Here is a 20,127-nt window from a genome sequence, read left to right on the forward strand (position 1 = left end):
GAGTTAAGACATGAAAATTCCAAATATACAGTAGCAGGCGTCAGGGTGGAGATCGAACCCACCACGATCTCTTGTAAACCAGGCGAGGTAGTTAACGTCTCACCATCTCGGTGCTCGAGAATTCGGGACACTGCCCGAAACGCCGCGCCTTTTCAACTCCCCCACCCCATCTGAAGGCCACATTGACGAATGTTAAGTTTTATGAAAGAGCCCGATTGGTTATAAAAGGATGGGTGGTGGTGAAGCCAATCACGGTCGTTGGTCGACAAATAACGTGGTGCGGGTCACAGCCAAACCACGTGTCGATTCGTCCATTACTTCCAATGCATGCGTTCGATTGGACCAAGTCAACCCTGCAGTCACCGCTTTGGTTTCTCCATTCGCAAAGAAAAAACTGAATTATGACAAAGTCCAAAAGAACGCTTCTGAAATATTACAATGTAGAAGACAAAAGTTTGAATACGAATTTTTTAATTAAAACTTTCAATCCATATAGATTTATATTTCATACATTTGTAACAACTCATTTGTGGCATTAGCATTGTCTTGGGCTGGTAGGATAAAAATGAGATATACAAATTTTGTGGATGCCAAAATGTTCTAACATTGGCCTGATGCAACAGTTTACCAAGCAGAACAGTATGCTATATCGAAATATTTTTAAATGAGGGGCCGTTACACTCAACCATTCATCCAACACCACTTCACAATGAACAAAAATTAAACAGTTGCTCATTGCCTTATCAATACTTTAAGGGCCATTGCCCCATATTAGCCCATTCTTTTTTCTGGTCAGTGGTTGAAACGCAAATACAGAAGTGCCGGTACGAAACTTGATCCTGCAGCCCACGGCCATTTCCAAATATTGGTGATGTTAGGTTCAAATGTTAAGTGTGCCAGTATACACATTTGGTGTTCCAAGTGGTGCATACAGCCGTGCACCAGCCCATTTCATACACTGCTTAATGTTATAAGGCAGTGTTCACAACTTAGCAAGTGTTACATAAAAAAATGCATAACACGGGGGGGGGGGCAATAATCAACTTTTTTAAAAATCAATTATGCTCCATGATATTACAATTAATTCGTTCAACCACAGTGGTTATTCCCATGGGCAATGCCGTTTATAGGAATAGTTAAGTTCTTGTTTTTCAGCCCAATCTTCAGTTCTGATTTTCAGCAAATGGCCATGATGATCTCTTTTCTTCTCTGCTTAAACCTCGACAAACTCTTCTGGTCACTCTGCAAGGTAAAACAAAACACTATTGGGTCAACAAATTAAATACTGCACAAACGTATCACCACATAGAACTAAAAACATTTTGGCCAACACAACCTTGTTAAGCCAACACAATTGGGATAAAACAGAGATATGCATTTTTACCAGCATAACCGTGAAAAGTAGGCAATTGTTCGCAAATAATTTCATTTAAATTATACCAACCTGCAACATCTTACAGGAACCATAAGGTAAGCATTATATACATTCACTGAAATAGATGTTTAAGTTCACTATGCCCTAACAATTTGTGCAACTAGATATCCAAAACGTTGTATGAAATTCTAAGTATCGTTTGTAAAATATAATTTTCACGCAGATTTGGATGCATTTTTCTAAGCCCATGTGTTACAATATTGTCATGAATGTACAGCTGTGCCTCAGTAAATTGGGTAACGGATATGGCAGTTTTCCTCATGAATATCAGTAGAGGGAGCCAGGTAATCATCATCAGCACAACTACAGACCTCAACCCTGGCCACCACATAGACCCCTGCACAAAACCTCAAGAGTTTTACCTGGGCACAGAGCAGTCGCCCCAGATCCCAACCTCCTCTGCTCTTTGGGTCAGGAACACCAGGCTTCATCCATCCACGCTGCTGGCCGATTCCCACAGCAAAACACACGCCTGCTAGGAAACAAAACAATTGCCCAAGTCTTATTCAAGGACTCTAACCTCTCAAATGATACTCAAGAGACTGTCAGGTGCAATTGACGTTTACGTCTTACATGATTCGATGACAAACGTGACATGTATACCGTATGTACAATATGTGCGGCCTATTACAAACCAATTGCAAATTGCTGGTTATGTTTAAGCGTGTATGAAATACACTTCTTTACTCTTAAGTCACCATCATTCATAAGCTGTTATGCTGCAGTATATTACATTAGTGTATATAAAAAATGATACACGTGCATTCAATACTACGATTATTTTTATTATATTAACCTTTCTTAAGTCTGCACAAGGCATAAACAATTTATAAATTCAAATCAATACAATCGTTCAGGATGTCTGCATCAACTCGCATTCTCTTTATTCTTTACATCGTCTGGAGGTGCAATTGCATTTTGATGAAAATCTGTGCCTCAGTGGAAATGGGTAACGGTTATGGCAGTCGTCCTCATGAACAAACTCAGTAGAGGGAGCCAGGTAATCATCATAGGCACAGCTACGGACCGACACGGACCACCACACGGATCCTACACACACACACCACCTCACACGAGTTGTATTACCTGGGCACGTGCATCAGAGGCAACCTCTCTTCACACCAGGCACCGGACTCTTGTTCACTGGGCCAGATCCCAAAACTGGTGCAGCTCCCACAATCTTTGCTGGACCATGAACACCGGCTTCGTTCATCCACTCTGCTGGCCGATGCCCACAGCAAACACACACTTCAGATAGGAAACACAAAACGATAATTGTATACGAGACTTGTGAAACGATTACAACTATATATTAGTGTCTCAAGATACTGCCGGACGGAATTGACGTTTGCATTCTTCACGAGTTCGATAAGATTAAGATGGTATGTACTAGAATATACATTTGTGGGGCTCAAACTGCCTGGAAATTTCTGGTTATATTTTAACCATCGCTGGTTATATTTAACCAGCAATGTCGATGGGTCACCAGTCTTAAGCAGTTGTGCTGAACAGATAATTAAGCGTAAACTTAAGACCCAAAAGCTTCCATACGAATTATACTTTGCAAAACTAATATAATTAAATCCATCGTATAGCTTTATATTTAGATACAATACGCAATTAGGTGGTTATTTATAATTAGTAATGTACTCGAGTTATTACTTGAACTGGGATACTTCTAAAAAAAATGTTACAACAGACCTAGCTTCAAATGGTTCCTTACCTGCTCGCGAAGGTTCTGCCAAGGCCTCAACCACCGTCTCGACCATCGGGTCGGGCCCGGGCACGTGGAGTGCGTGGGTCACGCCATTGGGTGGAGGCGTGGACGCGAAACACCACGCTGCGTTCCGTGTGCATTCTTTGCTATTTAAAACGCGCCGCTAAGACAAATGTGTTTGCAGCGAAGCTGTAAAGACGAGGCCGATGATCGGAGTCGTGGGTGAAACGGGAGAAGGCTGGCGAGAGATGCCTTTGGATGGGTTTGGGCTGCGAGGGAGCGCCGCGAGATCGAGAGACGCGATGGGCGCGCGCCCTCGGCTCTTATAGCCGAGACGACGTCACTACGGGTCCCCGCCCGCATTCAACTTCAACAAAGTTGAACCAAATAATAAACAAACGCGGCAGCTGTGTTACGGTACCAGTACGTGTCGCCCGCAGATTGCAGAATGAGATAAGACTGAAATCCGTGGAGCTGCAAAACTTTTTTCTCATTTAAGCAGCAACAACAATTACAACAAAACACAACGCAAAGGTTTTGATTGATCTGCAGCTCGTCAGCAGGGTGTAGCCTATGGGTCGTTGGTTTAAAAATCATCTTCAGTGCAATTTGCCCTTATTACCACTTTGCAAAAATTAATAGGCCGTCCATAAATGACGTTACGCGACTTTGGACGATTTTTGACCCCCCCCCCCCATCGTCACACGGCGTCACAAAAGTCAGACCCCCCCCCCTCAAATATGACGTCACAAAGCTCTGCCACCCCCCCCCCCCCCCAAAAAAATAAAACATGCTTCAAATCGCTTTAAACTATTGTCATTGTAGTGCTTATTTAATGTGGCGCTGCACTCTGATGTTGTAGGAGAAAACATTTATTAAAAAGTCTATTTAATTAAGTAGAACGTGTTGTCTATATTTATTTAAAGTTGCGCATTTTGATGTGACGTCACATTTCTCAACCCCCCCCCCCCCCCCGTCACACATCGTCACATAGGTCTGACCCCCCCCCCCCCATAGGTGCGTGACGTCATTTATGGACGACCACTAATAAAATGTAAATCTTAAATTGAGCCGAGTCTGTTTGGGGTTTATTGCCCGGAAAATACCTCCGCGCGCGGCACACCGCATCAAGTATGCCCGTCGCATGCGACTGTTGCTCCTACGGCTCGCGTGAAACCCACCGCGGTCTCGCAACGTGTTGAGTTGACGAATGGAGCTCAGGATCGAGAAGAGAGTGGTGATTCCGGGCCACGGCGAGTGAGTCTGAGACCAATCCCTCTCGCCAGCGACCCGCACGAACCCGTGCGGGGAAGTATGGTCAAGCAGCCCACGTGATCGACGACACGCATTCATCCAGCAGTGGATTGACCAGGGCCCTGTGCACAATCACAGCATGATAAAGTGATGGGTGAACGTGAACGCTGTACAGTACTTGTGTTTTGCGTTGCGCATTAAGGTCAACCCATTTGTAAACTTTGGTTTAACACGTAGGCTTTCGAGACCAATATCATCCATATGACCACAAAAAAACCTCTATTATGCATTTGTAACCTCAATGTCTTGGCGAACGCTGAGCCGCCGCATTCACCAGTCGACAGGTCGTCACCCGCGATGATTCTGCTGCTGCCGCTCACCAGCGAAACGTCACGGTCCCCATCGACTTGTCAACGTCGTGAGATGGAGCTCTCCAACACAGCGGTGTGCTGAAGGAGTAGTAACTCATTGCCACATTTTGTGTACTTGACAAATCTTACTAATTGGCTGTGTCGGATGGTGGCGGGTATAACGACGCATTGATATTTACGCGATCTAACCCCGAACACCTTTTTTATTGATAATATACATAATTATATTGGTCGTGAAAGCTTACGTGTTAAGCTGCTGCTGTATTTGCAGTGGTATACAACCATAATTAACTACAAAAAACATAAACTCAACACATTCCGCAATAAGACCGTGGCCGTGAAAAGAAAAACGTTTATCTAATATTCGACGTTTCGGGCAACGGGCCCTTCTCCACAACACATTGGCAGGCCAGAGCAGGCAGAGCCACACTTTTGCGAAGGTGGAAATCGTCGTTGTCGGTTCTAATTCTGACCAGCAGATGGAGGCACAGATACAGACAAAGGCAGCAGACCCGGCATCGTGGACGACACGGTAAGGGCCACTCGTTTTATTCAACCCTCGTCTAATCCATAACTCGTGGTGAAGTATCGTCAAATAACCCTCACGACCAGCGCGGCGTGGGGAGGCCCTCATTCAGCAGTGGAATGGCAAGAGCACTCGACGTGTATTATCCACGGATTTTAACTCGTGTTCTGCGAAGTGATATCTCCCCGAGTAATCACTTTATTCATGGTGTGCGCTGATAATATGGCTGCAATCAAGACACAAGAATGTGCACGAAGCACACAGCCGTTGTGAATTATGCAAAATAACCAACCATAATTTCCTGAACAATATTGCATTTTTGCAGTATACACGGACTCATGGCCTTCCTGCACTAGTGTTCTATTAACATGGCTTTTCTCGTGCTCTACTGATTTGATTCTAATGTAACCACAGCCAGTGAGATGCCAAACTCATGTTAATGTCAACAATTATTTGCGGCTAGCAGGAATGATAATTACGATCGTCCTGAATGTGCCTGGCCTCGCTAAATCTCCGTAGCTAAGCAGCCTCGAGCCTGGTTAGTACTTGGACGAGAGGCTGGCAGCCTGGGAATCGTGTAACAGGTTCAGTGGTAGACTTGGGCTGAGTCGTAGCCAGGAGATGGCAGCACAGAAAATTATTCGAGAATATAATGATGCCTGAGCATTAATTATTCATCTCTGGCATACGCGTGTATTCTCATGGTTCTCCGGTTACCGAACACGACCAATCAAACGTATATGAATGGAATTGGCAAAATATCCCAATATGGGTTCCTCTTGAATACGTCTTGAGACTCAGGCTGTCCTGGATTATTTGTATGATTACTGCTTTGAGGTATTTACCAGACACAGGTAACATGTGCACTATTCTAAACGTGCTTACTTTAAGCGTTAAACTTGCGCACAGTCAAAGCTCCTAGGAAGTTTTCCAGTGGCGAAATCCCAAACAGAATATTATTTATTGTTCAACCGATTAAATGTGAAACATATGCTGGGTCCCACCAGGCGTGTCGTGAGGCATTAGCGTGAGCATTGTAGACCACTCCCAGTCGTGCAGACCCCACGTGGCGTTGGCAACAGCTTGTCGTGAACTGTGAGATTATCATTGTCACCCTTTCCACCGACCAACCCCAGACACATTTCCCAGGCAGCCGAGGTTGATCAAAACTGTGCAGCGAATACTCTTTGGTTCTGTCGGTAAAGTCACGTAGGTATAAAATAACATAAATCACGACGTTTCGATCGCAACACAAGCGGTCGTCCTCAGACGGAAAAAATGTAATCCAGCAGTGGAACTGCTAAACTGTGCAGTGCACTTTAGCAAAATGCAACACAATACCGCCAGATCTCGATACAATTACATTAACGCCACCCAAACACAGACGCCAACTCCTGGACTCTCCAGATCAAAAGCTGAGTAGCAACCTTAATTAAGATTGTTTTAGATGGGCCCATAACGTCTCCACGAATGCAAATACAACACGAGCCGTGTGGGCGCGTATCCTTCCAGAAGCATTTGTTTAAGCAGCCAACGTTTGGATCGCTTTCAACTTCATGAGTTTCATCAGCAGAGTGTGGCCTGTAAACACGTGGTTCAGAGAGTGTTATACACAGGCGTGCGCCACCACTCCCCGGCCATGGTGGCCATGCACGTGGCCTGTCATCCATTGCTGGGGATGCAGCCAGGGTCGCTGGATCGCACAAATGCTGTGAAACTTCCTTTCGGTGAGCTTCACGGTGCCTTGGCGTGGCTCGCCGGGAGAAGGTAGTACAACAAGTGGACTATTCATCAGTTGCTTCCGTTTGTATGGCAACAGTGTCACCCCCTCACGGAGAGCATGGGGTCTGTCTGGCTGCGCCGGTTTCCTTCCACTTGAAGTGTAAACACCTCCGATTCGCACCGTTGGCTACGTGCGGTGCGACAGAAGTTAAACAAATTCAGCTCAGTGGACCTTACCTGGTAAAATAAAACGTTTCGTTAAGTTACCACTGTGAAGTCACTCCCCTTGCATCATTGCCACTGCAACGTCGGGAGACTGAGCAGCGAGACAAGTGGAGGCAGTGTGCTGCCTCACATCAGAGAGGCCACCTCACCCCCTCCCGGGCAACGCCGTCAATCAGCCTCTGACAGCAGAGTCGTGACCAAGCCTCTAAGGCGCACGTGATGCAGGACATTCACGCGAAATATCGGCTGCCTTTGATGTTTCCAATATTGCATTTCAAGACGCACGTCACATATGGATTTATATTGCATAGCACGATTCGGATTTGTGTAGAGTTCACATGCACGTGTATCCAAAGATGTCACAATGCAGTGCAAAGTTTCGGCAGTGTTGTGAAACTGACGTGAATTGTTTAAGAGGAATTCTGTCATTTAAAATGAATTGTATTTATATTATTTATTTGTGCAAGAGTAAGACGAAGAAGAAGGAGCCTTTGTCAATCCACTGCTGAGTGAAGGCCCGACACACACAAGAATAAAAGATCCCCTGCATAGTCTTAACAGACTGTTGGGGCAAGTGCTGTTAGCGAGCTCCTGTAAAGGCCGGCACGGTAAACGAGGGGGTGGGTGGCCAGCACCACGCCCAACCGCCTTTGTCTCCCTAGTGGCAATGATTTACACACCACACCACGTACTCATTTTTAGGATGAGTCCACCCAGGGGAAGCCCAGGGCCAGTTCAAATAATCGTCACTGGTCTTGTCCATGAGCTGGAATCGAACTTAGGTGGCCGGGTTCTTAGTGCAGCGCGCTACCCGCTACACTGCCGCTCCCATACACACACACTGTGTCAGTCATGGGATTTTAACCATATTTCACCACACTGGTCAGTCCGGGTTGGCGATGTGTGAGCCCAGGGCCGATTCATGCTCGACACTGATGTTAGCCGTTGATGGGAATACAACTCAGATGGCTGGGTTCATAGTGAAGTGCACTCATCACTGTGCTCATGCACCACCCCAAATGTGACGTCCATTGAGAACAGGGAGACCTGAATTTAAATAAGTACACATTTTAAAACATATGATCTCATCTGAAGGTGCACTGCTGTATAAGTACATTTTACATTATGTTAATAAACACCTACTCTATGTCATTTGCCGTAAGGTTTGTAATTGGCAGCTAAAGTGGCCATTATATGCGGTAGTAAAGTGGTAGCTGATGTGAAATGTTAATGTAATATGTTTACCCAGGGAAACCTCAATACGTTTTCAAGAGGGTCCTGCATTGAGATGTTTAGTCAATTACACTAATGAGTGTTGTGCAAATCGGAAACTGTGTTCGCAAGAACGCCGTATGTTTGGCCAGGAATGCCTCGCCGAGTCTCAACACGCTTTCAGGAGAGTGCTGCTTTACGACGTTTGGCCAATTCCATTAAATAAGTGATGGGCAGATCGCAGGAAACCAGAGTAACTGGAGAAACCCCACGCACACGAGGATACAACACTCACATCACTGCACAGACAGGCTTCATCTGATGCTGTGCAGCCATGTCCTGGTCACTTGGCAGCCCCGAGGATTTGACAGTCTCGTAAAATCTACGTGTGCTCCACTAACCCTTGCCCCCAAAGCGCCGGGTCACAGGCGCACGCCACTACGATCGTATGGAACGCACGTGTTCTATTTCACGATTAAATTATCAAATAAACGAGTAACAGCAGGTGGATGGGTGTTCCGTGTTTGTGTTGTGCACATTCCTTCGCAGGGAGGTGACTTATTTTGGGCTGTGTACCCCCTCCCGCCGCCAACCCACACCCCACCCTGTCCCCTCACAGATGTAAGCGTTGAGTAGTAAAGAGTCACTCAATACTCGTGTGCTCCGTGCATAGCAGCCTCACCTTGTGAAGAGGAACCCCCGCGGAGCGATGCTAAGCACGCGCACCCTCCCGTGACCACGTGGGACACGTGCTTTTGTTTAAATCGCTCTTTTAACGTTGAAACTAATTGTGGAAACGGAATCGCACGGCAACGATTTGGAAACAACCCGGCAGCGCGGTGCCGCAAGTCTTGTGGAACGGCCCATTGAAGTAGATACTGCAGAACTACACACGAGAACATTCCTAAGTGCCATCCTATCAACGCTAGCGAAACTTCACTTTCTCATGCGCCCGTCCTGCAAAGGTGTTCTTTGCAGGACGGGCAAATTTTAATTGAACTTTCTCTAAATTTTAATCGCGGAAGCCTGTTGAACTCAGGGTCTCAGCTTGGCTGGCACAGTGCACTGACTCCTGAAACACTCGGCCACCTAAGAGCCGGCAGTGACGAATCAGAGCCGAAGAGTACTGCGATGGAGTGGATTCACATTAGAGACCGAGAGATTAGCTCTTGGTGAGCGTAGCACATTTATTCTACAAACCTATTGTTGTACGGATCTCATACAACGTATTTTTTGCATGGATCTTAAAAGCAAATTTTTTGTATAACTGCTTTTTGTGTTTAGTTTGTTGTCTTTTTGCCGCACCTCCGATTAGGGCGGTTGGCTACGTACGGTTCACAATAATTTCAACATACATACATACATAGAACATCAATACAACATACATACATACATAGAACATCAATACAACATACATACATAGAACATCAATACAACATACATACATAGAACATCAATACAACATACATACATACATAGAACATCAATACAACATACATACATACATAGAACATCAATACAACATACATACATACATAGAACATCAATACAACATACATACATAGAACATCAATACAACATACATACATACATAGAACATCAATACAACATACATACATAGAACATCAATACAACATACATACATACATAGAACATCAATACAACATACATACATAGAACATCAATACAACATACATACATACATAGAACATCAATACAACATACATACATAGAACATCAATACAACATACATACATACATAGAACATCAATACAACATACATACAACATGCGGTGGTTATTGCCCATACTTGTTTTGAGCACGGGACTAAAATGTCATCGTTGCTCAATCGGAGTGGCCACGTCTGTGTCCTGCAGCAGCTGGCAGCCCGCGTCAATTATCACCACCGCACTCCGAGAATGGCTCTTTGCGTGAGTACTACGAGTGCACTAGTCCCAGCACATGCTTGCCTGCTCTCAGAGAGAGGGCTCTCGTGTTTGCCTCTTGGGGTAATTTACGCATTAAACGTGGAATTCCTGGGAGAGGTACAAAATGCGGCGAATGCAGTGCGCGCTCGCACGCTCCACGCAGCCCGTAGCTTTGCCGACATCCAGGGATTCCGCCTGCTTTCACTCGCACAATCAGCGCGTCCTTCACAGGCGCAGAGCACAATCAACAGAGCGAAGGAGCAAGACGTCGTTTGAGTCAGCTGTCGCAGCGGGCGACTTGGCAAGCGTGGAGAGCGCCACGTGCCCAAGGTCACACATCAATCTGGCGAGGCACAGGCACCCAATCAGAGCCTGGCGAGTTCCACACGGGGCTAACATGGACAGCCTCTGCTTCGTTCACGGGAGAGACGCGTGTGGGGGTTAAAGGTGGCAAAGGTGCAGCCCTGCAATTGCGTGCTCATGCATCACGTTCTTGTGTGGGGGGTGGGGGTGTAACGTGCGTAGTCGATGTGCTACGAACCCGGCGACTCGAGTTCAATTCCTGCTCACGGCCGACGCCGGTGACGATTATCTGAACCGGTCCTGGGCCTCCTCATCGAGGTCGACTCAGCCTCAAATGAGTACCTGGTGCGGTGTGTAAACATCGCCACTAAGGAGACAAAGGCCAGTCAGGCGTGGTGCTGGCTACCCATCCCTTCCTGTACCGTGCCGACCTTCATAGGTACTACTCGCTAACAGCACTTGCCCCAACAGCCTGTTAAGGCCATGGGGGGGGGTAGGGATATTTGTGGTAACGTGTTGGTAATGGCCCGGCTACTAAACCTGAGCAGCGTGGCTCGGGATTGTTAGCGAGGAGGGCCACGCGGGGCAGCCTCCACCTCATTAGGGGGTGGCGCCGCTCGGCTGACCCCACGAGCTCGGCATTTATTCGCCCAGAGATTAAACACGCGACGGATCGCTGCCGTCGTGACCCAACCACCCCCCCACCCACCCCGCCGCACCCTCGCGTTCTCACTTTCATCCGGCCCAAGTGACACAGAACTGCCCTTTACAATAATTCGTGGTGTGCGGGCAGCCTTCATCTCTAGCAGCGGATTGACGCAGGGTTGTAAATAAATGCAACTTTTGTTTTCACCTGATTTATACATTTATATATATTACAAAACAATGCAATAACCACCACCTCAATAGCGGGGCGTTCAAGAAGGAACATCTCGTCGTGGAGATAAGAGGACATTGCTAACATCTCAGAAGTGATGTCACCTTCCACAGCGCTTCTCGAACACGTGGTGACTTTGCACTGATTCCTACGCGAGCTTCAAATTTCCATTCCTTCATCCCATGACAACATGAGGCCCATAACATTATGGAATATTCATGCAATTGTTGGGAAAGGGGGGGGGAGAAATAACTAACTAAATAAATAGATGTGCGCATTCAAACTGAGCAAAGTGAGAGGCTCACAGCAGGCACGGGTGCACGCTGGGCAAGAGTCACACACCAAGGACGCCAAACGCGCTCAGGCCTGCCCGTGCCTGTGGGCGTCATCTAACAGGCACGCGGTGATTCGTTGGATATTAATCCAGCGATTAAAATGTATTCTTACGTCCATGGATCTATTATTTTTTACGAATGCAAATTGAATGAAAATTAACAACGCGGCTGATGGCGCAGATCAGACGGAGCAAACGAAATGGTGCAGATAATGAATGAGAGGGAACACATGCAACGCACAATACAAACGAGGAAGACAATACAAGTAAGACAATATAAAACGAACTAGACAATACAAACGACACGATACAAACGAAACAGACAATACAAACGAGACAGACAATACAATCGAGACAATACTAACGAGACGATACAAACGAGATAGTACGGACGAGACAGCAAACGAGACGGACAATACAAAGGAGGGAGTACAAACTGCAGACAAAGAGTAGAAACTGGACAGTAAAGAACAAAAACAAACAGGAGAATAAACTTGTGATTGCAAACTTAATTTGGAGCTTTCGTGACTGCAGGAATTACTCTTTGGTTCTTTCGGTAAAGTCACGTATAAAGATAAAATAATAAATTAAATACTAGCATACGACGTTTCGATTGCAACACAAGCAATCATCATCAGGTATAAATGAAATAGAAACACAAATCTAGTATACTTAGAAATGCAATGTTATACAACAGAGAGTCGGATAACATAACAGTCAACACACTACCTGGTTGATTACGTTCTTCCTGAGAATGCTAAATTTGATTGCAAGTGGTGGCAATGTACTCGCTGGGTGGTGAAAGGCAAAATGTGGCAGCAGTCACGGCTCCAGGGAAGACGGTGGAGTGGGTGAAGTCGCTCTTTGATTCCTCGGCCAGCCGAGACACGATGCCTCTCTTCCGACTGGGAACGGGAAACAACACGAGGTACAAGCGAGCGCGGTAGAAATGCCCCAGAATTTGGCAGGGAACCCCTTTTTTGTTTTTCCATTCTGTTCATGGCAACGGCCACGCTGTACTAAAAAACGGCCAAATCACATCGGGCGAAATTATGCATCGGTTAGAAACACAAAAAAATACAACAACACACAAAGTAAGACCCGAAAACGCAACGCTTGTGTCTCTAGGTTCGAGCAAAACAAAAAAATGTTATCGTGATCATAATCTGCAACCGCTGGCTTGAATTGTCACAACATGGAGTTCAACACACTAAGAGGGCCCTGGTGAGAGAATTAGTGAAATGGGAGTTGAAGTTGCAAAACTTTAAGGGGGAGAGGAAGCCTGCGGCTTGTCGAACGCTCGAAGAGGGCACATCACCGTGGGCAGCTTTCACAGCGACAGTCAGCGGGGCACCAATCGGATCTGGGGGCCACTGGCTCAGCGAACATCAACACACAAAGACAAAAATCCCCCGTATAGCCTTAACAGACTATTGGGGCAAGTGCTGCTCGCGAGCGCCTATGAAGGCCGGCACGGCACACGAGGGGGTGGGTGGCCAGCACGACGCCCGGCCGCCTTTGTCTTCCTAGTGGGCGATGTTTACACACCGCACCAGGTATGAGGCTGAGTCGACCTAGAGGAGGCCTAGTACCGGTTCAGATAATCGTCACTGGTGTTGGCCGTGAGCGGGAATCGAACTCGGATCGCCGGCTTCGTAGCGCAGCGTAGCGCTAACCACTACACTACCGCTCCCCACGCCAACACACAGATACACAATCATAACTACCACAGGTATAGGTTACGGATAATTAAATTCTGACAAAGTGTATATTCGGCCAAAACCCTTGTCACAAACATGACGTTATACATTTAATCAATTTTACAATGTGCGTGGCCAATAACTTTTTTTAAATCATTTATTATTTTACTGTGTGTGTGTGTTATTGCGAGTTCTGCGAAATGTGGCGTGCACGTGAGGAGCGAGAGAGAGTGGGGGAGGGGGATCAGCCCACAGTCTCGACGGTTCACAGCCCCCCTAACGCACTGATTGGAACAACTCGAAGCAGAAAAACAACAACAACAACAACTCTTTGGGTCTTTCGGTAAAGTCACGTATATAGAAGAAAAAAATATATAAAATATAAAAAAAAATCACGAAGTTTCGATCGCAACACAAGCAATCGCCTTCAGGTGAAAAAATACAGCAGGCGGACTGCTGAGGCTTGTGTCGCGATCGAATTCCTGCAGTCACGAAAGCTTTAGGTCAAGATTTAACAACAACACCCACCCCCCCTCCAAGATATAAATAACCGCGACCCGAGTCTGCGCCCGCGAGCCGCCTCGCCACATTTGAGGGTTCGGGGAGCTTCATCATCGCAGCGACGCTCACTCGGGAGTCGTGGGAGACGAACCCTGCCAAGACCTCGTGGGGGTGGGGGGGTCGGCCCATACCGCCCGTGTCGACAGGGCAAAGTGTGCCGCGGGCAGATGGATGCACGAAAAAGTTGGAAAGTAGTGGTTGTTGTTGCTGTGGTGGTGGTTGCTGTTGTTTTGGTCGTTGTGCTTGTTGTTGTGGTTGTTGTGGTGGTTGTTGTTGTGGTTGTTGTTGTGGTCGTTGTTGTGATTGTTGTTGTGGTTTTTGTTGTTGTCGTCGTTGTTGTTGCGGTTGTGATTGTTGTGGTTGTGATTGTTGTGGTTGTTGTTGTTACTCCTGCGAGCCTCTCTAATGCTCTGATTCGCCGTGCTGCAGCCCCGTTGTGCTTTGCCAACCCTCCTCGCCCTTCCATTCTGTAATCTTCACTGTCAACGTCTGTGCGGTGACACACAACAACTGATTCAATACACGCCCTGCAGGGTGCAATGGTGTTACTGATGTAGCTCCCAGAACGCGGAGTGAAACGTCGGACATTGTGCCGAACGCCGCCGCGGTACGACCCGAAAACGCATCGGAGAGCTGCGGAGCCGAACCGCGAACATCCGCTCAGTCGCACGCACGCACGCAGTTTACACGTTTAAGTTCAACTAGATTGCCAAAAAACAACAACGATTTGCTGATTGGGCTGCCTGGAGGGAGGGCGAACAATCACTTAAAGTCGAAACGAAACCGCTTTGCCGTCTCTTTTGTCCTGCGTGATGTCGAGTGGGCTGCAGTCTCATGCGACAAAGACATTTCCATTCGGAACTCACCGAGAGAGAGAGCAGTGTAACATCAGCCTCTGCAAGATGACAGCTTCTTTAAACCGCCTCTTATCGGCACTGTGGGTGCTGTAGTGTTTCGCAGGCCTTGCAACCTCTGTAAGTCATCAAACCCTGCAATGGGCAGCAGGGCTGAGTGACACATGAAATGTAATAATGATTTCGATTTAAAGCTTTCGTGACTTTACCGAAAGAACCAAGAATATGTGATAATGATCTTTCTCTGAAGTCATCCGTGACTGGGCTGAGACGGTCAGCCTGTGTTGACCTGAGAATGCGGTTTAGTCGCAGGTGGCTACAATTTAGATGACGATCTTTGTATCTGAGCAGTGCGGGCTCCGTGATCTGACCCTTGAATCGCCCGACGACCTCCTCGAGCCTCCTCTGATCGTTCAGTTCTCCGGTCAAACCTCGCAGCGGCTTCTGGCTCACCGTCGAACAAAGGCTGTGGTCGCGCGCGTACAGATGCGCTTCTGCGACCGTCTGGAACGCTCTTCCTTCTGATATTAGGAAGCCGCTGGAGATGTGCACTTTTAAATTTCGATTGAAACTTCATTTCTTTAGAACTGTTTTTGTCCTTTCCGTACGCACCTCCGATGAGCACGGTCGACTGCGTCCGGTGCGAAAAAAGTTCAACACACATACATACATAAAAACAATATCACCAAAAAAACTAAAAACACACGCAGATCCATGTCCGTAGTTGCATTTGCCATCCGTCTGTCCAACAAACACACGACTACACCTGAGAGACGTCGCCAGGACGTCTGAATGTTGAATAGAACGACAACACAACACGGACATCGCTTGGCGTCTGAATTCACTGCCCTACTCCGTTCACTTTGCCAACGCGACTTCACGCCAAGCGGAGGTGCTCATCGTGTGTTCATGTCTGCAGCTTTGTGGTCAATCCCCAAGGCATTAACTCATTTGGATAGTGTCTCAAATCCAACAGAATTGTGTTTATGGGTTGTCTCTATTGAATTCGTTTAAATGTTTATGAGATCGTTTTACTGCTATGCTCTTTGGCATTGATTAGATTTACGGTGTTTACTTTCAGCCGCTTTATAGTCAAAGCATTTTTTTTCTCTCTCTCTCTCTTGTAAGTTACGTCAGCTGCAAGTGTGTTGATCCAGGTTGTGCACAGCATCTTAAAACGTGGTTGCATTTAGACGTTAAATAAATAAATCCAGATTGTAACTTCCATGAAGGCCTGCGTTGTGAATTTAGCATTGTACAAAAACACATTATGGGATGACGATGATGACGATTGATGATAAAGTGACCATAAAAGGCGGCATAGAAAGTGGATTGAATCCATCTGTGCAGAGCTCCGAGTCTTGCGCCTTCTTATACCTCGTGGGCTACAGACCAGGCACTCCAGTGACCTGGAGAACCCGTCCCATAACCCCACTTACATCATTAATTAGACAAACATTCCAATGCAGGACCCTCTTGAAAGAGTCACGAGACTGGACGAGGCCCTCCTCTATAAACAAAGGTCGTCATCATCATCGTCATTATTATTGTTGCCCAGCTGTTGCTACCAGGATATTTTAATGCGACCACACGCTGACAAAGCGCACCACCGCGTGCTTGCGTCCCTCTATCCTGCATCGTTGTCCAGGGGCCATCGATTTGTTTCGGTTGTTTGTGTTTGTAGCTTTTCTTTCCCGTGAAGAGCTCCGCCAGCGACGCGAAGCCACTCGCGGCGAACGGAAGGAGCGCAAAATCGGAGGAGGCGAGCAACCTCAGCCACACGTCTCGTCGTCCAGATGTTGCTGGATTCTCATTACATTTTGCAATGATTAAACAACAACAACCCTCTAAGTGTTCAAATGCAAAGAATTAGACGTGCCATCGAGTAAATTAATCAAACCTGTTATTATTGCCCTCGATGTAAGGGTCAGATCGCGCACGTGAGATTTGATTGTTTGTGGTTTGCAGCAAAAAAAGTGTATATACAGTATAAGGGCATGTTAGACAAATGTAGTGAACACAACTCTACAAACGAGACAACAAGAGAGATCGACAATAGAGATGAGAGGCCAAGTATGAGACGAAACTAGAACGTAACGATGACCCTCGCAAATCACGACAATTCATCAAGTCACCGTTGTGGGGATCGGTTGGTGTGAGTTGTGAGACAGCTGACGGAGACTCGACTGGACATCTGTGGGAAAGAGCTTCGTAGCTCATCGGAGTCCCCCAGTTTAAATCAATCTTCTGACCTCTGAACCTCGCACGATCCCCCCACCGGGACATCTGGACATTGTGCCAGAGCCCTGAAGGCGCTGGGAGCACGCAGCCGGCTAACGACGGCAGCCCCCGGTGCTGGCTCCCTCTCAGTAGAAAGTAGCGGGGGGGGGCGATGGGGCGATGGGTTTTTTCGGGACTGCAGGGGCAGTCCGTGCGTGCAGGCTGCGGGGTCCTGGTTACATAATAAGTGTCGGTGGGCGCAGTTTTGGTGGAGAGAAGAACAAACTAACAGAGACGCGAGCCCGGTTGTCGCGAGCCCTGGGGGGGGGGGGGGCTTCTAGGCGCGAGGAGGTGCAGATCGCGAGTGTCCGCGCCTTGTTCCGTCCACTGCTGGATGAGGCGGCCCACGCGTTGTCAGCATGTTTGGTCTACTCTTCCACACTGGTCAAACGTCTGGGGCGTTCAAGGCGCGAGCACGGGTTGGCTTCGTACGGTGCGAAAGAAGTCCAGCGCATACATACCGTAACGTCCAAGTGGGAGTGCCCACACTCTACCCCACCACGTGAGGCCTGCAGATCGACTAACTGCGGCGGAGTTCCGGATGGACAGCGGACGGGGAGTTGTCAACAACTACAGCCCATTGCTGCAGCTGCCGCGCCGGGAGGTCACGCCGGGGACCTCTTGGGTTGCAAGTCCGCTGTGCTGCTGACCCTGACACCACAGCAGCAGCAGCAGCGGCGGCAGCATCCCGAGAATCTGAGCAATGTGGATGCAATTTTCCCTTGCGCATGAGTCTCGGTGGCTGGGAAGCATTTAGAGGCGACGGAGATGAAACGCACGCGCAGGTGCGGTGAGAGACAGAGCGGGTCATAGGGTTGGTGGTGGGGAGGGGCGAGCCCTACCTGGGCCGGTTTGTGAGACGTGAGATCCATAACACGACACAGGCGGGACGCATCGTAAACGCCCCACAGGTGTGCGGCGGCGTCCAAGCAGGTAGCGAGGGAGGGGGTGGGGGCCAAGGCCCCCCTCAGCCCCCCACCTCCTCCTCGTGCGAGGGCTGCCCCGACCATCCGGCCACGGGGCACGCACGGACTGCTGCTTCACTGCTGCACTGCCACATCGCAAACGACGAATCCCGGCGGGGAGGATCAACAGCGGCTGGCGGGTGGACCGGCTCAGGGCTGTGAACGGAACATACTCAGTGGAGCCCGAAATCCCGTTGATGAATATATTTTAAAATCCAGATATGGCCAATGTGATCACTTGCGCTGAGGCAAGGCACAGACGTTTCATATCGTGCTCGACATTTCTCCTTTGGACTTGCAGCCTCTTGGTTGTCTGTAGGCTACGGATGAAGTGTTGCTGTTGCTGCTGCTGCTGCTCTGGGGTCGTTTCCCTGCGGCACGCGCGCCACAGTGAGCCGGCGTGAGGCATCACCCTGCACTCTTCCCAGTCACCCCCTCCTCCTCCATCCTCTTGAGGGCTCTACCTCGGAGTAGATGTTTGGTTCAAGCTCCCTCCGTGTCCTCCTCTGCGCGTCACCGGATGGAGCCGCTTCACTCCGAGCGAGCGGAGCCACCGCGGCTCCCGGTCGCAGCGAACAAAGACGGCGCTCACCGCATCGCGCGGCACTTTCACGTGCACTTCTGCGGCCGTCTGGAACGCTCTTCTTTCCCGATATGAGGAAGCCACTGGAGCTACGCACTATACATTGATCTAGATTGACGAACTCATGTACTGTTTAGGTTGTTGTCCATCCCCCGGCACCTCCGATTAGCACGGGTTGGCTACGTACGGTGCGAAAGAAGTTCAACATATGTACATACAACACCAGCGGCAAGGGACATCATGGACAAGTGCTGCGCCCCATCTTCACCATCCCAATTGACCAGCGTGGTGAAGTATGGCCAAACAACATTTATGACCAACACGGTAGGCCTTCATCCAGTCACGCTGGTATTTTTGAGTATGCGCGTTTCTCCTGTTCACCAAGGTGCCATGAATATTGCACAACGTGGCAAACGAGGTGTTTAACGGTGGCAAGTGAAACGTGGAGCGTGAGCTCCACGTGATGAGTGCACCAGCAAGGCAAACCGCACGCACATCGACAACGCAGCGCACGACGTCGGCTCGATGTCGTGACCAGGCCAGTAGTTGTGTAGATGTGGCACAAGTCGGGTGCAGAGGAACTCCTCTTTATAGATGTGAAGCTTTCGTGACTTCAATGATCCATACTCTTTGGTTCTTTCGGTAAAGTCACGTAGGTGAAAAATAAAAAATAAAATAAAAATAAATAAAAGTCAATTAAATCACGACGATTCGATTGCAACATAAGCAATCGTCATCAGGTGTGACAACCACAGCAAGAATGGTTTTTACTGAAGTGGGAGAGATGCCGGAGTTAAGGAGGTTATATAAGTTGTCACACCTGTGACGATTGCTTGTGTTGCAATCGAAACGTCGTGATTTAATTTACTTTTATTTATTTTTATTTTTTATTTCATTTTTCACCCACGTGACTTTACCGAAAGAACCAAAGAGTAAGGAACTCCTCTTGTTGTCTGTGATGAAATGGGGGGGGGATATATCCGAGCTGTAACCTCACCACTGGGAGCCGTTCGCTCGTCGGACACTTTTCACTTTCGCAGTGCCTGAAGCCCCTGCTCACGACTCTTACAATTCTATGTCCGGACACAAGCGAGAAGCCGGCCTCGCGTTCGTTGCTGCATTCTGTACGTTATTGTACAATAACCTAATGAAAGCTAACAGTTGAGAGGCAGTCACGGGGCAGCCACCCAAAGCGCTATTGGCGTGGGCCCTGCGGTATCCGCGCAGTAACTGCCCACAGCTGGGATCGCTGTCCGCTGCGGTGGAATGTTTGTTCAGAT

General features: G+C 48.0%; 1 long non-coding RNA gene and 2 other non-coding genes across 3 annotated transcripts; all 3 read right to left on the minus strand.

The window, feature by feature from the left end:
• Positions 1–454: 454 nt before the first annotated feature.
• On the minus strand, positions 455–3,478 carry LOC144718624 (uncharacterized). The gene is made up of 4 exons (XR_013585467.1): positions 3,159–3,478; positions 2,522–2,683; positions 1,798–1,910; positions 455–1,242 (listed from the first exon to the last, which is right to left on the minus strand). It is a non-coding gene; the product is annotated as an uncharacterized LOC144718624 (long non-coding RNA).
• LOC144719219 (small nucleolar RNA SNORD100) lies at positions 1,654–1,737 on the minus strand. Its single transcript, XR_013585568.1, has one exon. It is a non-coding gene; the product is annotated as a small nucleolar RNA SNORD100 (small nucleolar RNA).
• Positions 2,366–2,453, minus strand: LOC144719220 (small nucleolar RNA SNORD100). Its single transcript, XR_013585569.1, has one exon. It is a non-coding gene; the product is annotated as a small nucleolar RNA SNORD100 (small nucleolar RNA).
• Positions 3,479–20,127: the final 16,649 nt, after the last annotated feature.

This window comes from Lampetra planeri, chromosome 5, assembly GCF_965212315.1.
Source record: "Lampetra planeri chromosome 5, kcLamPlan1.2.h2, whole genome shotgun sequence".
NCBI classification, from domain to species: Eukaryota; Metazoa; Chordata; class Hyperoartia; order Petromyzontiformes; family Petromyzontidae; genus Lampetra; species Lampetra planeri.